General features: G+C 34.2%; 1 protein-coding gene across 6 annotated transcripts in view; it reads right to left on the bottom strand.

Annotated features, from left to right (window-relative positions):
- Positions 1–16,802, bottom strand: part of LOC114330442 (calpain-B) — a 510,388-nt gene that overhangs the window by 194,005 nt on the left and 299,581 nt on the right. The gene's annotated exons all lie outside the window — the stretch shown is intronic.

The following is a 16,802-nucleotide window of genomic DNA, read 5'->3' as shown; positions in this document are numbered from 1 at the left end:
TGTGTTGAGTTCTTCAATAAATATATGAGGGTACTTTAGTGGATTTTTAGCTATTATTGAATCCGCAATACTATTACCCAATATGCTGAAGCTGATAATTTTAGTAATTGTTGCAATATTTTTAATATGAATATATTGCTGTTAATTGCGACTTTAAAGTTTTGTAATGCATTTAATACTGATAGTGAATCACTGTACACGACAATTTTGTTCCATTGGTTCTCACAACACCATTCAAGAGCTTTATAGACAGGGTAAGAGGGGAGGAACGCGCCAAACTTTAAGGTTGTATAATATACGTAAAAATAATCAAAAATAACTCATATGTTATTTATTATTCGATTTTCATTTGTTTCCGAGATATTGGGTGTTAAAATTTTTCTTACAAACTGACGATTTATCTATTGCTCTAAAACCGGTTGAGATGTGCAAATGAAATTTGGTGGGTTTTAAGACATAGTTATTGCGCATATTTTGTCATACAATTAAGAATTTTATATTCACCATTGGCGCGCGTACGGATAAGGGTCTGAAATTTTTTACAGAAAAAAAAATAGTACGCCGCTGAGATATTTCAAATTAAAAATTATTTTTGAATTCCCTGTTCAGTTTCTGACAAACCATCTATCTTAATGTTTGTTCATACGACGCTTCGTTTTCATGCAAAAAATAAAATATCTTAATGCTTACAAAGTATTCGAAGCTCATGTAATTATGATACCCAAGCCAGGAAAGAACCACATATTTCCTCAAAATTACGGGCCGATTAGCTTACTTCCAGCAGTCAGTAAGCTAGTGGAGCGGGTCATCCAAACCAGGCTCCAATCAGAGACAGACAGGCTAGGCATAATCCCAGAATCACAGTTTGGATTCAGAGCTCAACATTCCAGCGAACTTCAAATATTAAGACTTACCGAATATATAGTAGCTGGATTCAATGACCAACAATATACGGGAGCAGCCTTTCTGGATGTAAGCAAAGCCTTTGATAGAGTGTGGCATGAAGGACTGACATACAAAATGAGAGATTATGGATACAGCGGGGCCATGACGAAACTCATCTCCTCGTACCTAAGCGACCGGAAGTTCAGGGTCCGGATAGGACCAGTTCTATCAGAACACGGAATGCCGGAAGCTGGAGTACCACAGGGGGCAGTTTTATCACCCCTTCTGTATACCATATATACAGCAGATGTTCCAAGAACACCCGGAACATTGATCAGCCTTTATGCAGACGACACTGCAATTGCAGCAAAACACATGAACCTAGATATAGCTGTAAGAAATCTACAGACGGCATTGGATACAATAGAAGAATGGAGTATCCAATGGAAAATAGCAATAAATCCAGATAAGACCCAAGCGGTTATCTTCAAAAAGAGAAGAGATAACCCAGAAGAACAGCTAACATTGCAAGACAGACCCATCGAATGGCAAAACGAAGTTAAATATTTAGGAGTCACAATGGACCAAGGTCTTACATTCACATCACATGTCAACGCAACAGTCCAGAAAACAGCAGCGGCCAGATCGGCAATAAGAGGACTCACAGGAAGAAGAAGCAAATTAGCTATGAAAACAAAATTAAGACTGATAAATAGCATTATACTGCCAATAATTACATACGCATCTCTTGCATGGGGTCACATAAGTCAAAGTAACAAAAAGAAGATACAAGCGGCACACAACAACTGCCTCAGAGAAGCTGCAAACGTGCCCAGATACGTCGCCGAACGGTTCTTATTTAGAGACCTAAAACAAATAAGAGTACTGGATATTATGGAGGAAAAAGCCAGAACAAAATTTGCTGAGCTAGAAGACCACCCAAACCGGATCTTGCAAGAGATATTAAGGTATGATGTGTACCATAGATGGAAACATAGGAGACCCAAACAACAAATATTAGTAAATATATAATAAAGGCTAGATAATCGTAGCTCTATCAAAAGAAGACAACTTGCTCACCTTTGGCATCTCATTATATTTATTAATGTTGATTTTTATAATTTTCAGACATCCCTCAAAAAAAATATACAAAAAACTTCAAATCGGCTTCAGCCACTAAAAAAATCAATAAAATATTAACAATAGGCAAAAGCCACAAAAAAAAATATTAGTAACAAAACCCAAAAAAGGGCATGAGGGGCCCACATCCTCGAGCGCCGAGTCGCCGAACTGGACATAGCCCAGAGCGGGGACTCGGCGCCCGAGCAAGCAAAACAGATCGAAGATAAGTCACTAGAGATAGCGGGAATAGAGCGCCTCACGCTGGCCTGCATTGATCGGGGTAGGATTTCATATGGGAGTCCGTGTACCCAAGACTCCCATATGATAAGCACTTTGCTGATTGAGAGCCCCTATAGCGCATCAGAGTGCTATCGGGGGGTAAGTGGATGGTCTGGAGCATTGAAGCGGGGTGGAGTGATTCCTGCTTACGGGAGTTAATCCTCCTCGCCCCAATGAATTGTATCACCCGAATGTCATTCTCTAGGGGTGAGCAAGTCTCTCAGGCTGGGTTAAATCACTATGCTTGCTTGCTTGCAAGTATTCGAAATAAGATTCTACAAATTTTGCAAGAGATATTAAGGTATGATGTGTACCATAGATGGAAACATAGGAGACCCAAACAACAAATATTAGTAAATATATAATAAAGGCTAGATAATCGTAGCTCTATCAAAAGAAGACAACTTGCTCACCTTTGGCATCTCATTATATTTATTAATGTTGATTTTTATAATTTTCAGACATCCCTCAAAAAAAATATACAAAAAACTTCAAATCGGCTTCAGCCACTAAAAAAATCAATAAAATATTAACAATAGGCAAAAGCCACAAAAAAAAATATTAGTAACAAAACCCAAAAAAGGGCATGAGGGGCCCACATCCTCGAGCGCCGAGTCGCCGAACTGGACATAGCCCAGAGCGGGGACTCGGCGCCCGAGCAAGCAAAACAGATCGAAGATAAGTCACTAGAGATAGCGGGAATAGAGCGCCTCACGCTGGCCTGCATTGATCGGGGTAGGATTTCATATGGGAGTCCGTGTACCCAAGACTCCCATATGATAAGCACTTTGCTGATTGAGAGCCCCTATAGCGCATCAGAGTGCTATCGGGGGGTAAGTGGATGGTCTGGAGCATTGAAGCGGGGTGGAGTGATTCCTGCTTACGGGAGTTAATCCTCCTCGCCCCAATGAATTGTATCACCCGAATGTCATTCTCTAGGGGTGAGCAAGTCTCTCAGGCTGGGTTAAATCACTATGCTTGCTTGCTTGCAAGTATTCGAAATAAGATTCTACAAATTCATATAGAAACTTCGTCGAAAACTTTGTAAGATGTTTTATTTTTTGCATGAAAACTAAGCGTTGCATGAAAAAAGGGAAGATAGATTTTTTGTCACAAATTGAACGGGGAATTCAAGAAAGATTTTTAATTTGAAATATTTCAGTGGCGTACCATTTTTATCTTTAAAAAATTTCAGACTATTACCCGTACGCGCGCTAATCTATATATATAAAATTCTAATTCGCAGGCTTTGTTACCGTACTCCTCCGAAACCGCTTGACCGATTTTCTTGAAATTTGGCAGGTGGACTCGACCGGACAGGGAGTAGGTTGTTATCTATATTTCATAGCCGTACGTTATAAGGGGGCTTTGCCCCCCCCTAAATTTTTTTTTATTTTTCGACAAACCGATTTTTCTTAATTGTATATGATTCACAAGCAAGAGATACATATAATCCTAAATTTTCACTTTTCTATCTTTAACCGTTATTTTTTTAAAAAAATTTCGTGGTTTAACATCTATATATATAAAATTCTAATTCGCAGGCTTTGTTACCGTACTCCTCCGAAACCGCTTGACCGATTTTCATGAAATTTGGCAGGTGGACTCCTTGCTTAATTGCGAAAAAAACGGCGTATACATCGTCTCTCTAGCTCAATTAGTTTCCGAGATAGCAAAACGAGGCCGTAGGACAACACGAGAGCACTAGAGACAACACTAAGCACACGAAACGAATGAGCGAAAATTGTACTAAAATCCGTGAAAATATAAAGTTTTTAACTTTACGATTACTATTTTTAATGTACAAAAAATATTTTAAAATTTTGCCGAAGGACCAGATCTCTGGTGTAAGAATCAAATTTTGGCGGAGGTGCAAATCTGGTATAATCAAAATTTTGGCGGACGCTTTTGGTGGAGGTTTGTAGTTGCCAAATTTAGTCGCGTGTTGGCTGCTGTACGATACGATATCTGAAATTTATGACGATTTGTCTTTTGTAATAAATGCAAGTTTATTTTATCTTATATTAAAGAAAAAAAGAAACACAGATATTATATACATCCCATCATAAAAGAACGAAATTATAAGGAATTTTGTTACACATTATATAACGAAATTAATATAATAAAGGCCCAGAAAAGTTTTTTAATTTTAGAAGAATGTCTAAAAAATATTTTCAGGAGTTATTAGTAAGTATAAAAGAGCCGTTTTCAAGAAATAACACCATTATGAGGGAAAGCATATCACCTAAGAAAAACTATTTATAACGCTAAGAGGCTGTCCATTCAATGGTACGCCACTGAGCAAATACAGGTGTTAAATTGATGCCCCTCTATTATACCCAATTTATTGGGAAATAGTGATGTTTCACAAATTATTATTAACAAAAAAATTATTCAAATTAAAGGCACAGTACTTATCGAGAAAGACGAAAACCAGAATATACAAAACCGTAATAAGAGCAACAGTCACCTGCCGGATGTGAGACATGGGTGCTAAATAAAACAGAAGGAGAAATGATAAAGAGTTGAGAACGGAACGTACTGAGAGCTATTTTCAGGGAAAATATTACAGATACGGAAGACGGCTGGCATAGAAGCAGCAATCAAGAATTAAGGATGCATTACAAGGAACCAAGTATAACAAGATAAACAAAGTCATAAAGAATCAGATGGGCAGGTCATTTTGAGGGGATGGATAAGGAAAGAATGCCAAAGATGGTACTGCTAAGAAGACCAGTTGGGACTAGGGACGAGGTAGACTAGGACTGCAAAAAAGTTTCAGGAATATAATAGTATCGATGAAAATTACACACTGGGAAGGAAAGGCGAAAAATAGGATATAGTGGAGAACTAGAGAACTGGAGAACTATTTTACATACCTAGAATATAATAGTATCGATGAAAATTACACAGTGGAAAGGAAAGGCGAAAAATAGGATATAGTGGAGAACTAGAGAACTGGAGAACTATTTTACATACCTAGACATCAAATAAAATTATATATAAGTTATTAGTATAAACTGTATTGTGTAAAATTTGAAAAAAAATTTATTTTTAGTAGATTACTTTTTTCCAGATAGAAATATTTTACCTAATTAAGTTGCTCTTTAAGCTATAAGATAAAAAATTAAAAATAAAATGAGTCACATATAAAAATAATTTGATATGGGAGTAAAAAATTCAAGGCAAAATATAGTTCAAGTCTGTAATTTCCATCATTAAACAAGCTTTGGCAACACTCACAACAAAATTCGCTAGAAAACAGCTCAAACGTCTGTGTTATACCACGATACACGCATTTATGATATGCCGTCGAAGTCGTAAAACCGATTGGCGACATTAGGGCGAGATATGGTTTCTAGGATGGGTCGCGGTAACGCCGCTGCAACGAAAATTTTAAGAGCGCCTGGTGTGTGTCACTGCATCAAAGTATAGTAAGGGATGCGTCGCTTTCGACATTTTAGCGGGGGTTCAGTCGACGTACGCCGTTCCGTCTGTGTTAGCGCATACTCCCTACTGAATTCCGAACATAATGGTACTATTTTTTTGTCTCTAGCGCCGTCCGTTTCCGAAATAGCGAACCGTAAGCAATAGAAAAATTCTGAGCACAGAAGAAGAACGAGCGGGAAATTTTATAAAAGAAAAGTGCAACAGTTTAACTTTTGAACTCAAATTGAACAAAATATGAATTTCACATAATTTGTCCTATTAAATGTACCTTTCCGTCTAATTTTTTTCTAATTTCCGAATATCATATAATTGTCCTATTAAATGTACCTTTTTTTATATACCTACAAATTTTGCATTATTGCGAATAAATATTTAGACATATAATTTTATTTTTAATTCGAGGAATTTGTATTTCAATCAATTTTTATGTCGAGCAATTCATTTTCGAGCAATTGATTTTGAGTAAAATTATGACACATTATCTAATTATGACACACTATCTAAGGTGCAACGAAGTTCACCGGGTCATCTAGTAGTGAATATAAAATTCTTAAGAGGAAACAGTAGCGATCAACAGGTAGCAAAAACGCGTTCCAAGATTGCGGCTGTAATTTTGAATATTTTTTCGAGATATCTGGCACACGTATTCGTAATATAATAAAGAATGTCGGTACAGAGCCCAATTTTAAAAATATATTAATATGTGGAAATTGCTCTGTAATTAAATACAATATTAAAAAACGAGCCTGTACCGCCATTAAGAAGAACAAAAAAATACACTTTCTTCAAATAAACTTTTTTATCCGATGCCTAGATTTTGTGTCATTTTGGAACTACTAAAATTTTTTATTTTATTATTAGTTCCAAAATGACACAAAATCTAGGCATCGGATAAAAAAGTTTATTTGAAGAAAGTGTATTTTTTTGTTCTTCTTAATGACGGTACAGGCTCGTTTTTTTAATATTGTATTTAATGACACAAAATCTAGGCATCGGATAAAAAAGTTTATTTGAAGAAAGTGTATTTTTTTGTTCTTCTTAATGACGGTACAGGCTCGTTTTTTTAATATTGTATTTAATTACACAGTAATTTCCACATATTAATATATTTTTTAAATTGGGCTCTGTACCGCCATTCTTTATTATATTACGAATACGTGTGCCAAATATCTCGAAAAAATATTCAAAATTACAGCCGCAATCTTGGAACGCGTTTTCGCTACTGTTTCCTCTTAATTGTGTGTCAAAACATACGCAATAACTATGTCTTAAAAATCACCAAATTGCATTTGCACACCTCAACCGATTTTATATACATAAATAAATAAATAAATCGTTAGTTTGTATTAAAAATTTTAACACCCCGTATCTCGGAAACAAAATAAAATCGAATAACAACATATGAGATATTTTTGATTTTTTTTTTACGTATATTATACAGTCTTAAAATTTGGCGCGTTCCTCCCCACTCACCCTGTATAGTACATGCTTCGGCGGAAAAGATGCTGGATTGATTATTTAGAGTAAATGTTAAATTTACTTTTGTTACAAAGTAAGCACTTGTTGTACAGTTTACTGATTTTGACCCATCTGTATAGATCGTAGTGTAATCTGAATAATTATTTAAGATTTCCTTAAGAGTATTATGACAAAAAACAGTTTCATATTTAGAAATAATACTATTTGTAGATAGAACGCTTGTTAAGTGTGGTATATCAAATGATTCACAAATAAGGTAGCAAGGAGAGTTTGTTAACTTAAGTTCATTGCTAGTTACAAATGCTGTCAAAAGTAGTGGAGAATTCTTTTTTTGCGAAGTGTGTAGATGTTAAATCAGCTGTATTTAATTGACTAATTACTTTTGCATTATATATATATATATTTTGCATTATATATTTTGGAGAGATTATGGCCCGGTTGTACAATCGAAGTTCAACTCCGGCTCAGCGCCATTACCGAGTTCAGGGCAAGAAGTGCGTTGTACATACAAAGTTTAATTCTTGAACTCGGTTTAAGCCCGGGTTCAGCTGAGCGGTCGATGTTCGGCAGTTTAACGCTGGTTCAAGGATTTTTAACCTCACATTTTTATCATTGTCAACGGAAATCATAATATTTACACCTTAAAAATGATCCTCACTGAAAATTTTAACTAGTAATGAAGATTTTCTGGAAATGATAAATATTGTAGAAGGAAGGAGAACACAGAAAACAGTGTAGGGCTAGAGAAAATCATTTTGAAAAATGGAATGATAATGAATTTTTGCAAAGATTTTGGATATCTAAGATGCTGTGCTGTTCACTATTTGCATGAAACTATTGCTCATAGAATAAAAAATCGAACAGATAGGTAAGAACGAAAACAAGTGGCAAATTTGTTATTGACATTTCAAGAACCAAGCTGTATCTTCTAAGAACATGGTTTTTATTGCCCTAAATTATGTAAGGTTTTATGCAGTGAAGTGGACCCATATCAGTTTTAAGCAACAGGCTCCTGTTTGCAACTTGTGGATGATTTTGAAGCAAATGTAGAAAATGATTTTGTTAATCTATTAAATTAAATGTACATAATTTATTAATAAATTTAAAATTAATTATATTTGTACCATGCTTATGTATAGGTACATATCACTTTATTTAATAATGATTACAAATTAATTTACATTCTAAAATTATTTAAATACCTACCCTACCTACTTCCTACTTCACTAGAATAAGGCAAATATTAACATTTTTGATTAAATTTGAAATCATAGCTGTAAACAGTTAAATATTTATGAGAAGAGAATGTGAAGATTGAATTAGTATCTTCGTTGGTGATAGTGGTTACGGAGTCAAGAAAAACCTAATAACACCATTACACAATCCTTCATCACAAGCTGAAATTTTATTTAATGAGGCACAATGAGAATGCAGAGACACAATTGAATGGGTATACCGAATAACAATTGTTAAGTGCCATGTGATTCGTTTTTAAGAAATCGAACTGTTAAAATTGGAATAATGGTAAATTTATACATTTAAGGGTTAGTTATTAATACAGTTTGTAACTAACTGTACTGTATTATTAATCCTTTTTTAATGGCATGGACTATATGTCAATCAGCCAATCAAAACATGACTAGTTAAGACGAATATACATTTAAAGACTGTAAACTTCATAAAATATCAATAACGAAGAAAAGTTAGTTCAGTTGAGATGTAATTTAAGTACTGAAATTAAACGGATGGTACTAAGCTGAAGTAATTAATTACTAATCCTTAAAATGTATAAATTTACCATTATTATAATTTTAACAGTTTTTGTTCGATTTCCTAAAAACGAATCACATGGCACTTGTTATTCGGTAGACCCATTCAACTCTAATTGGAACATCAAAGTGAGACAATATTGCAATGCTTTTTAATAACCCTTTGCCATACTACATGAAGAAGAGGAAGTAGCAATGGCATTAGCCAAAAATTTAGAAAATCTAGAGAATCATGAGAAGCAATACAATTTGTCAAACGTAGGAAGAGGTTGAAAATCTTTTGCATGAATACTTTGTTAATTTAAAATTTAGAAATTTAAACTAATACATACAACTATTTATTTATAAAAATATCTTAATATCTGCTACAATCAATGGCTTTGATGAACTTCTTTAAAATTTTGGGGGCTGACATTTGTTTCATTTTATTTTGTACAATTTTGCTGTATTGTTTGGCCAATGATATCAATATTTCTTCTTGAGAGGTGAAATTGGAAGGTATTTTTGCGTCCATTGTAGAAAAAAATACCAACAAACAATTTTTTACAAAAAGAAAATAAACACATTCCAATAATATCCTAATATTTATAATACCTATTCAAATGGTCTGTTCACAAATTTAACGTAGGAAATTGATTAAACTAATAAACCAAACGATAAAAAATACCGATTAAACTAATAACAGTAATAAAAGAATTATATTGACAAAAACCAAATAATAATACATAAATGGCGGGAAAATTTATGTCAAGAATTGAGGAGAATTGCTTTGAATACGCATGCCTTACGTTGCCAACCTAACCAAAATTTGTATGAACCTCGGCTTAACTGAACTTGGCATTGAACAACCCGAATGAAGTTAAACCGACGCTCAAAATTGAACCCGGTTCAACTAAGCGATCGCTTAAGCCACCAATGTACAATCGGGCCTATGTCGGATCCCTAAATAGGTCAGTCCCTATTAAAGATGTATGGTCAAAAGTTAACCGAATAAAAAATAGAAAAACAAAGAACAAAGTCCCTGTTATTCTGTCGGAAGCTTCGTGGATAGAAGAGTTCCATCAAAATATCACACCGCCGTCTGCAGAATTAGTAATTCCTGATTTACAACTAAATGCTCTGTACGACTATCCAGAACCAATCCGTTTCCTAGTCAAACCATTTTCTGCCACTGAACTAAACTTTGCGTTGAAGAAAAACTCAAATTCAGCACCAGGTGCCGATAATATCCATTACTCGATGCTATCAAATCTTTCAAGAATTGGTAAGGCTGCACTACTAAATATATATAATGAAATTTGGATGCGCCGCATAAAGATTCCTGACGATTGGCACGTTTACACTATTATCCCGGTTTTAAAACCAGGAAAATCATCAAAGAATTGGGATTCTTACCGTCCAATCGGTCTGGCTTCCTGTATACTAAAAACATATGAGAGACTTATTAAAAACCGTCTGGAATTTTGGCTAGAAAAGAACGACCTATTACCAAGAAGTCAGTTTGGTTTTAGAAAAGGTAAATCCACACAAGATAGCCTCTGCCACTTTTTAATAGACATTTATAGTTCCTTTACTTATAAGAAAGCAGTTAGTGCTTTGTTCTTAGATATAAAAGGGGCTTACGACAACGTTAATCTTCACATACTATACGCGAAAATGTTGGAAATAGGAATACCCGAGATAGTAACATGGAACATCATTAACTTATACATTAATCGAGCAGTTCACGTTAGATTAAATGGAGATCAATCTAACTCCCGATACACATCTTTGGGACTACCTCAGGGTAGCATCCTAAGTCCTATATTATATATACTGTATACTGCTGACTTAGAAACTAAACTTCCTCAACACATAAAAATCCTACAGTACGCTGATGATGTTGCGATATATGCAGAAAATAAGTCAATAGATAGATGTAATAACTACCTTAAATCGACATTGAATATTATAAAAAAATGGGCTACCGATAATAACTTAACAATATCAGAGAGTAAATCAACCATTGTTACCTTTACTAAAAAACGATATGTTCCTCAAAGCCATCTACAATTTGATAATACTAGTATTCCTTATAAAACTTCAATAAAATTTCTTGGCGTATTTTTAGACTCCAAATTAAATTGGAAAGAACACACAAATTACATATTACGAAGAATGGAAAATGCAATGAATATCATGAAGACTGTAAGTGTCAGTAACTGGGGAGCTGATCCAAACATATCAATATTACTATACAGATATTTGATAAGATCAATCTTAGACTATGGATCTATTTTTTATGGCTCAGCATCAAACTCTGTACTCCAAAAAATCGAGAGGATCAAAAATAAGGCACTTAGGTTATGCACTGGTTATCTTCGTAGCACACCTATATTGGTCATGGAATGTGAGCTTAATGAACCTCCACTTTCATTACGCAGGGAATACCTAAGTGAGAAATTTATAGTTAAAACAGCGGTTAACGATAAACTGCTATTAAATAAAATTGTTCATTTAACCACCTCATACCTAACTCATTATTACTGGGAAAAAAAGAAACTGCTTTTAGTTGTGGAAAGCTTCCTCAACGTTTCTAATTCCATTGGCGACATACACCAAATTGAACAAAGCTCGTCTCGAAAGCTAAATTATGAAGATTATTTATCTCCAGTTAACTGTCATTTAAGTAATATTCGTGCGACAGACTTCCTTACTAAAATAGACCACCTTCAGTGTGTACAAAAAAACTGGGGGAGTTATCAGAAATTATATACGGATGGTTCAAAAATGGAAGGAAAAGTTGGATATGCTATATATTACCCACAAAAAAGTATAAAAATAAACAACAGATTACCTGATAAAATGACAATTTTCACAGCTGAACTCATTGCAATCAAAGAAGCATACAAAATATGTATTAATCAAAAAGAACTCAATTATGTTATATTTACAGACTGCCAAAGCATTGTAAAGAAATTGAAATATAATGTACATAATTTTGCAGAAAATTATATCATCAGTGACATCATAGCAATGAACAGTGAAGCTTTGAAATCGGGCAAAAATATAATATTGTGTTGGATAAAAGCACACATTGGTATAAAAAACAACGAAATAGTAGATGATCTGGCTAAAAAAGCAACAACGAAGGAATCCACTCTGCATACTTATCAACTTCCTATGGGAGACATAATTTCTATTATGAGATCTATCAAACGGACGAAATGGCAGGAACAATACAATAATTCAGACAAAGGAAATTATTACAAAAAAATCCAGCCTACACTTCCCATCAAGACATGGTTTAATCAAGTTTCCAACAAAGGCTTTATCAAAACTATTTGTCGAATAAGAAGTAATCACTGTCTGACTCCAGTCTACAAAAGAGAAATAGGACTTGTAGATAATGATGAATGTTTATGTGGAGAGCTAGCTGATCTACAACATATGCTATTAGAATGTCCTTTACATTTTATTGAAATATCAAACTTTTTTGCCAATGTAGTTCAAGTTAATGTACAATTTCCTTTTAATCTTATATACCTTTTACAATCAAACAATCTAGATGTTTATAAAATTTTGTACAACCATGTTAATTGTTTAAAATTAAAGCTCTGAGAAAAAAAGAAAAAAAAATAAAAAAAAAAATAATTAAATAAAATAAAAAGTTACTAAGATCTAAACCTCCGCGAGGTTGAATCGGGTTTAGGTCTTAGCGCGATAAAAAAAAAACTAAAAAAAAAAATAAAAAATGTAATAAAAAAAATGTTAAAAAATATAATAAAAAAAATAATAAAAAAAACAGAGTAAAAAAAAACAGTAGTACTAATAGTTTTAAATTTAGATACTAAGCATATATTTTGTAAAAGAGAGAATTCAAAACACATTGACTGGCCAGTTGGTTGCTTAAACCAGTGCCAATAAAACATAAACACACACACATACTTTTGCATTATACGTGCAGCGATAATGTTGGATTAGGAAATATTTGCTTGCCAAATATTCTCTAAGTAATGAGAGTGGGTTTTCAGAGGCTAGAACCAGTGTAGCTTCATTTGGAGTGCTTTTCATCAACCCTAACACATTTTTCAAAGCTTTCAATTGGATTCTATCAAGTTTACGTAAATTACTGCTAGCTGATACATACACCAAACAGCCGTAATCTATTCGCGGTGTGCAAGTACTTGGAAGGGATATGCGAAACGATCGTGCGCGAATAGCGGAGAAAAATTGCAACTTTCTTAATATAATTCATATTGTCAATTGAAATTGTCAAATTGACGGACATTTAATAGCTATTGTCATTTAAGAAGAAAAATTATATATTGCTCCACAATATTGATATGATATGCAATTATTATATAAAGGTAAATTTAATTAATTGTATTTTGCTTGCAGTACTGCATTTTAATAACTAATTTTATTTACTACATACAATTATTTACGTTTTAATAACATAACCTAAATCTTATTTTTTCTTATTATTTTCTTTTGACTATGGCCTTGACAATTATCCAGTAACCAGGACCATATGATTGGCCAATATAATTAAAAGTGCGAATAAAAGTGCAGAGCGTAGAAACCAGGTGTCGCTTTTCCGAACTTGCACGGTCCCAATAATAGATCTAATATAGGCTCGATAGAAACTCAATACAGTATTTTGATCTGCACTCCACGATCTCTTACAAAGCATTTTAAGTAAATTAATACCTTTTTCGCAGCGACTAATTGTGTAGTTAACATGTTGAGTCCAAAGCAGTTTTCTGTCAAGTATGACACCAAGGTATTAAAATTTCGAAACAATTGGAATAGTATTGCTCTGTAAGCATACTGTGCAGTGCAATCTTTAATAGGGTGTTTTCTAGAAAAGAATACTACGGCACACTTCTGGAACAAAATAGTGAAGCCATTTAACCAAGTCCAGCTATCAAGGTTGTAAATTATATATGTTTCAGTTCAAGATACTATATTATTCAAATACAGGACTTTAAGTGGTTAAAAGGATTTGTATATTTTTACAATATTGTCAGTACAATTAACTCGGAAAATGCCGAACGCACGAAAAAAATTGTAAAAAAGAAACTGTAATCATAGTAACCAATGTAAATGCGATTTATTTTTAGTTCCTACGATTTTTTCGAAAAGTTGAAAATGATGATGAAAAGATGTTGAACAAAAACCACTGATATAAAACCAAACTGGTCTTACGCTTGCGCCTTTACCGCTTAAGAACAATCTTAGATATTGATTTCAGCAAAAAACATTAAAGAGATAAAAATTATATAAAATTTAATTCTCTCCATTTTTGTGTAGGTACATTTTTGTCGTAAAACTAATAACGCTAAAAAAACTAATAATAACGACTGCATAAAAAAATTTGTAATAAAAGAAATTATAAGAAATTTTTGTTGAAAAGTTGAAAATGGCCGAGATATTGAGGAAAAACGGGTTTCCTTTAAAATCAAGATGGCTGCTAACGCAACGGCGGAATTAATTCGCGATTTTAAATTTACACAACTATTGACCCTCTTAAAGAATAAAAAAAAAATAAAATTTTGGGCAGCTCGGCATGCAACGTCAAATGTTATCACGACTGGCTATATATTTTTGACTCTGATAATATTACATGTAACTTTTTTTATTGTAAAAATATAAAAATCCTTTTAGCCACTTAAATTTTGGCTATCTGTGGGCAAATTTTCAACAAAATCGAAGGATATGTATTTTGGGAATTGAGGAATATGTGTAAAAAATTTCGTTTTAACGTTCTCTACACTAAAATTTGATCGAAAACATCAAAGTAACTTGTTATCATGCCGTATAATGACATTTTTGAGTCCGCTCTGTTTAACGATTATTTTTTCCATTGATATTTTATGATAAAATATACAAATTTATTTAAATAAATATCAAATCACTGTTAAATCGCTAAAAATGACATTTAAAACACTCAAGGAAAAAAACGACTGTTCAGGCCTACATCTTATCTTTATGTTATGCAGAAGCTATACACCAAGTTTCAGACAAATCGGAAACTCAAAAGTGTTTTTGTTTCAAAATTGAGTGGTTTGAAATTGAATCACCTATCACCACAATTATTATACTATATAATACAGTGAAAAAACAAACAATACACAAAATAAATTATTGACGATGGTAAACATATTTGAAATATTATTTAAAAAGATCAACGTCGACAAAAATACACTAATAACAAAAAGTATCGCATAATTTTTAAAACAGAAAAACAGTTTAAAAATAATTTTTAACTTTTAGCAGAATGATATAATACTCGTCTATCGTGTTCTTTAGGTGTCTACAAACCCATAACATTTCAAGTTGAAGCGAGTTTTGCCGAAAAAACAAACAGTAAACAAAACGTTGCTAAAGGAGAATATTTATTTTTGACATTTGTGTTCTAGAATTTGATCTGTGCACTATGCCTTCCATGACCCTAATTCCTTCCTAGGGCTCATTCTGTTTCTCCCCTAGAAGAGACCAATTTGTCCTATAATAGGATCTGAGCTACTTCCCCCAAGCTCTTCTGATTCAGGCCGGTGCTAATGGGTTTCCTTACAAAAATCCACCCTTCAGGAACCAGGCTTCCCCCCTATCCGTCTGCCGCGTTTAGGCAGGCGTGAATAGTATGGGGATCACGAAAATTTTTCCTCCTTTTGAGGCTTTCATTCACAGACTGCGCGGAATATCCCCAAGTATCGTTCGCTAAGGAACACGTCCAGGTATTTTCCGGGTCGGAAGAGGGGGGTGGTTTTAGTTGGTAGGCGGCTGGCTATGGGGGGCACGCGGGACGCATGGATCATACTCTGGTGTGTGGGTCCTAGCGTGTTCTCAAGGAGTACACCTAGTACCAGAAGTACCCACAGATGTACGTTATTTATATCTGCAGACTTTGCGTACACATCATGTTACTGCTAGACAACTGCGAAATGATCTTTCCGCAGCCCGTGGCCCGTAATATTCGGTTCGTAAAGTGCCAATTCGGTTAGAAACAGATTAAGAGTCCACACCGTATAGCACGTTTAAGTTTTGCCCCAGGACATGTCGACTGGGCTAATATTCTTTTTATTGATGCGTCAAGATTTGCAGTTTGAGAATCCGACAGTGCAAAGTGTCTGTCGGATCCAAAAACTGCAAATCTTTACTCATCAATAAAAAGAATATTAGTCCAGTCGACATGTCCTGGTGCAAAACTTAAACGTGCTATATTGTGTGCACTCGTTAATAGTGGAGCAGTAGCAGGCATTATGCTCTGATTCGAAATTCCCTTAATCTGTTTCTAACCGAATTGGCACTTTACGAACCGAATATTACGGGCCACGGGCTGTGGAAAGATCATTTCGCAGTTGTCTAGCAGTAACATGATGTGTACACAAATTCTGCAGATATAAATAACGTACATCTGTGGGGTTCGTGCACCTGGGACGTCCTGGAACTGGTCTTCTTCATTTTTTCTGTACCTCCTTAAAGCTCATGAAACGCTTGATTGGTGGATTCTCATAACATCAAGATATTGACTAAAATAAAAATGTATACGATTTTTTTTATTCAGTTGCAATGCGAAGGCAAAATAATCTTATTTTTCACTTAGAACAGGGAGCGCAGTCCAGCACTCTGAATCGACGATTTTCGACTCTTATTGGAGTCATCATCGGAGAGGCGTAGGCCTGCTGCTCTCTGCTCGAAGTGGCCAAACCTTGAAAGTTTATCTCCATATTGCAACTGACGTGTATGGATTAGGTGACTAGCGTCATCTGGCAATCGAAAGGTAAAGTTTTACTTTACCTACTTAAACTTTACCTATCAAGATATTGCTGT

Source organism: Diabrotica virgifera, chromosome 6 (genome assembly GCF_917563875.1).
Source record: "Diabrotica virgifera virgifera chromosome 6, PGI_DIABVI_V3a".
In the NCBI taxonomy this organism is placed as follows: domain Eukaryota; kingdom Metazoa; phylum Arthropoda; class Insecta; order Coleoptera; family Chrysomelidae; genus Diabrotica; species Diabrotica virgifera.
The sequence above is the reverse complement of the archived record's forward strand: the minus strand, read 5'-3'. Positions and strand labels throughout refer to the sequence as shown.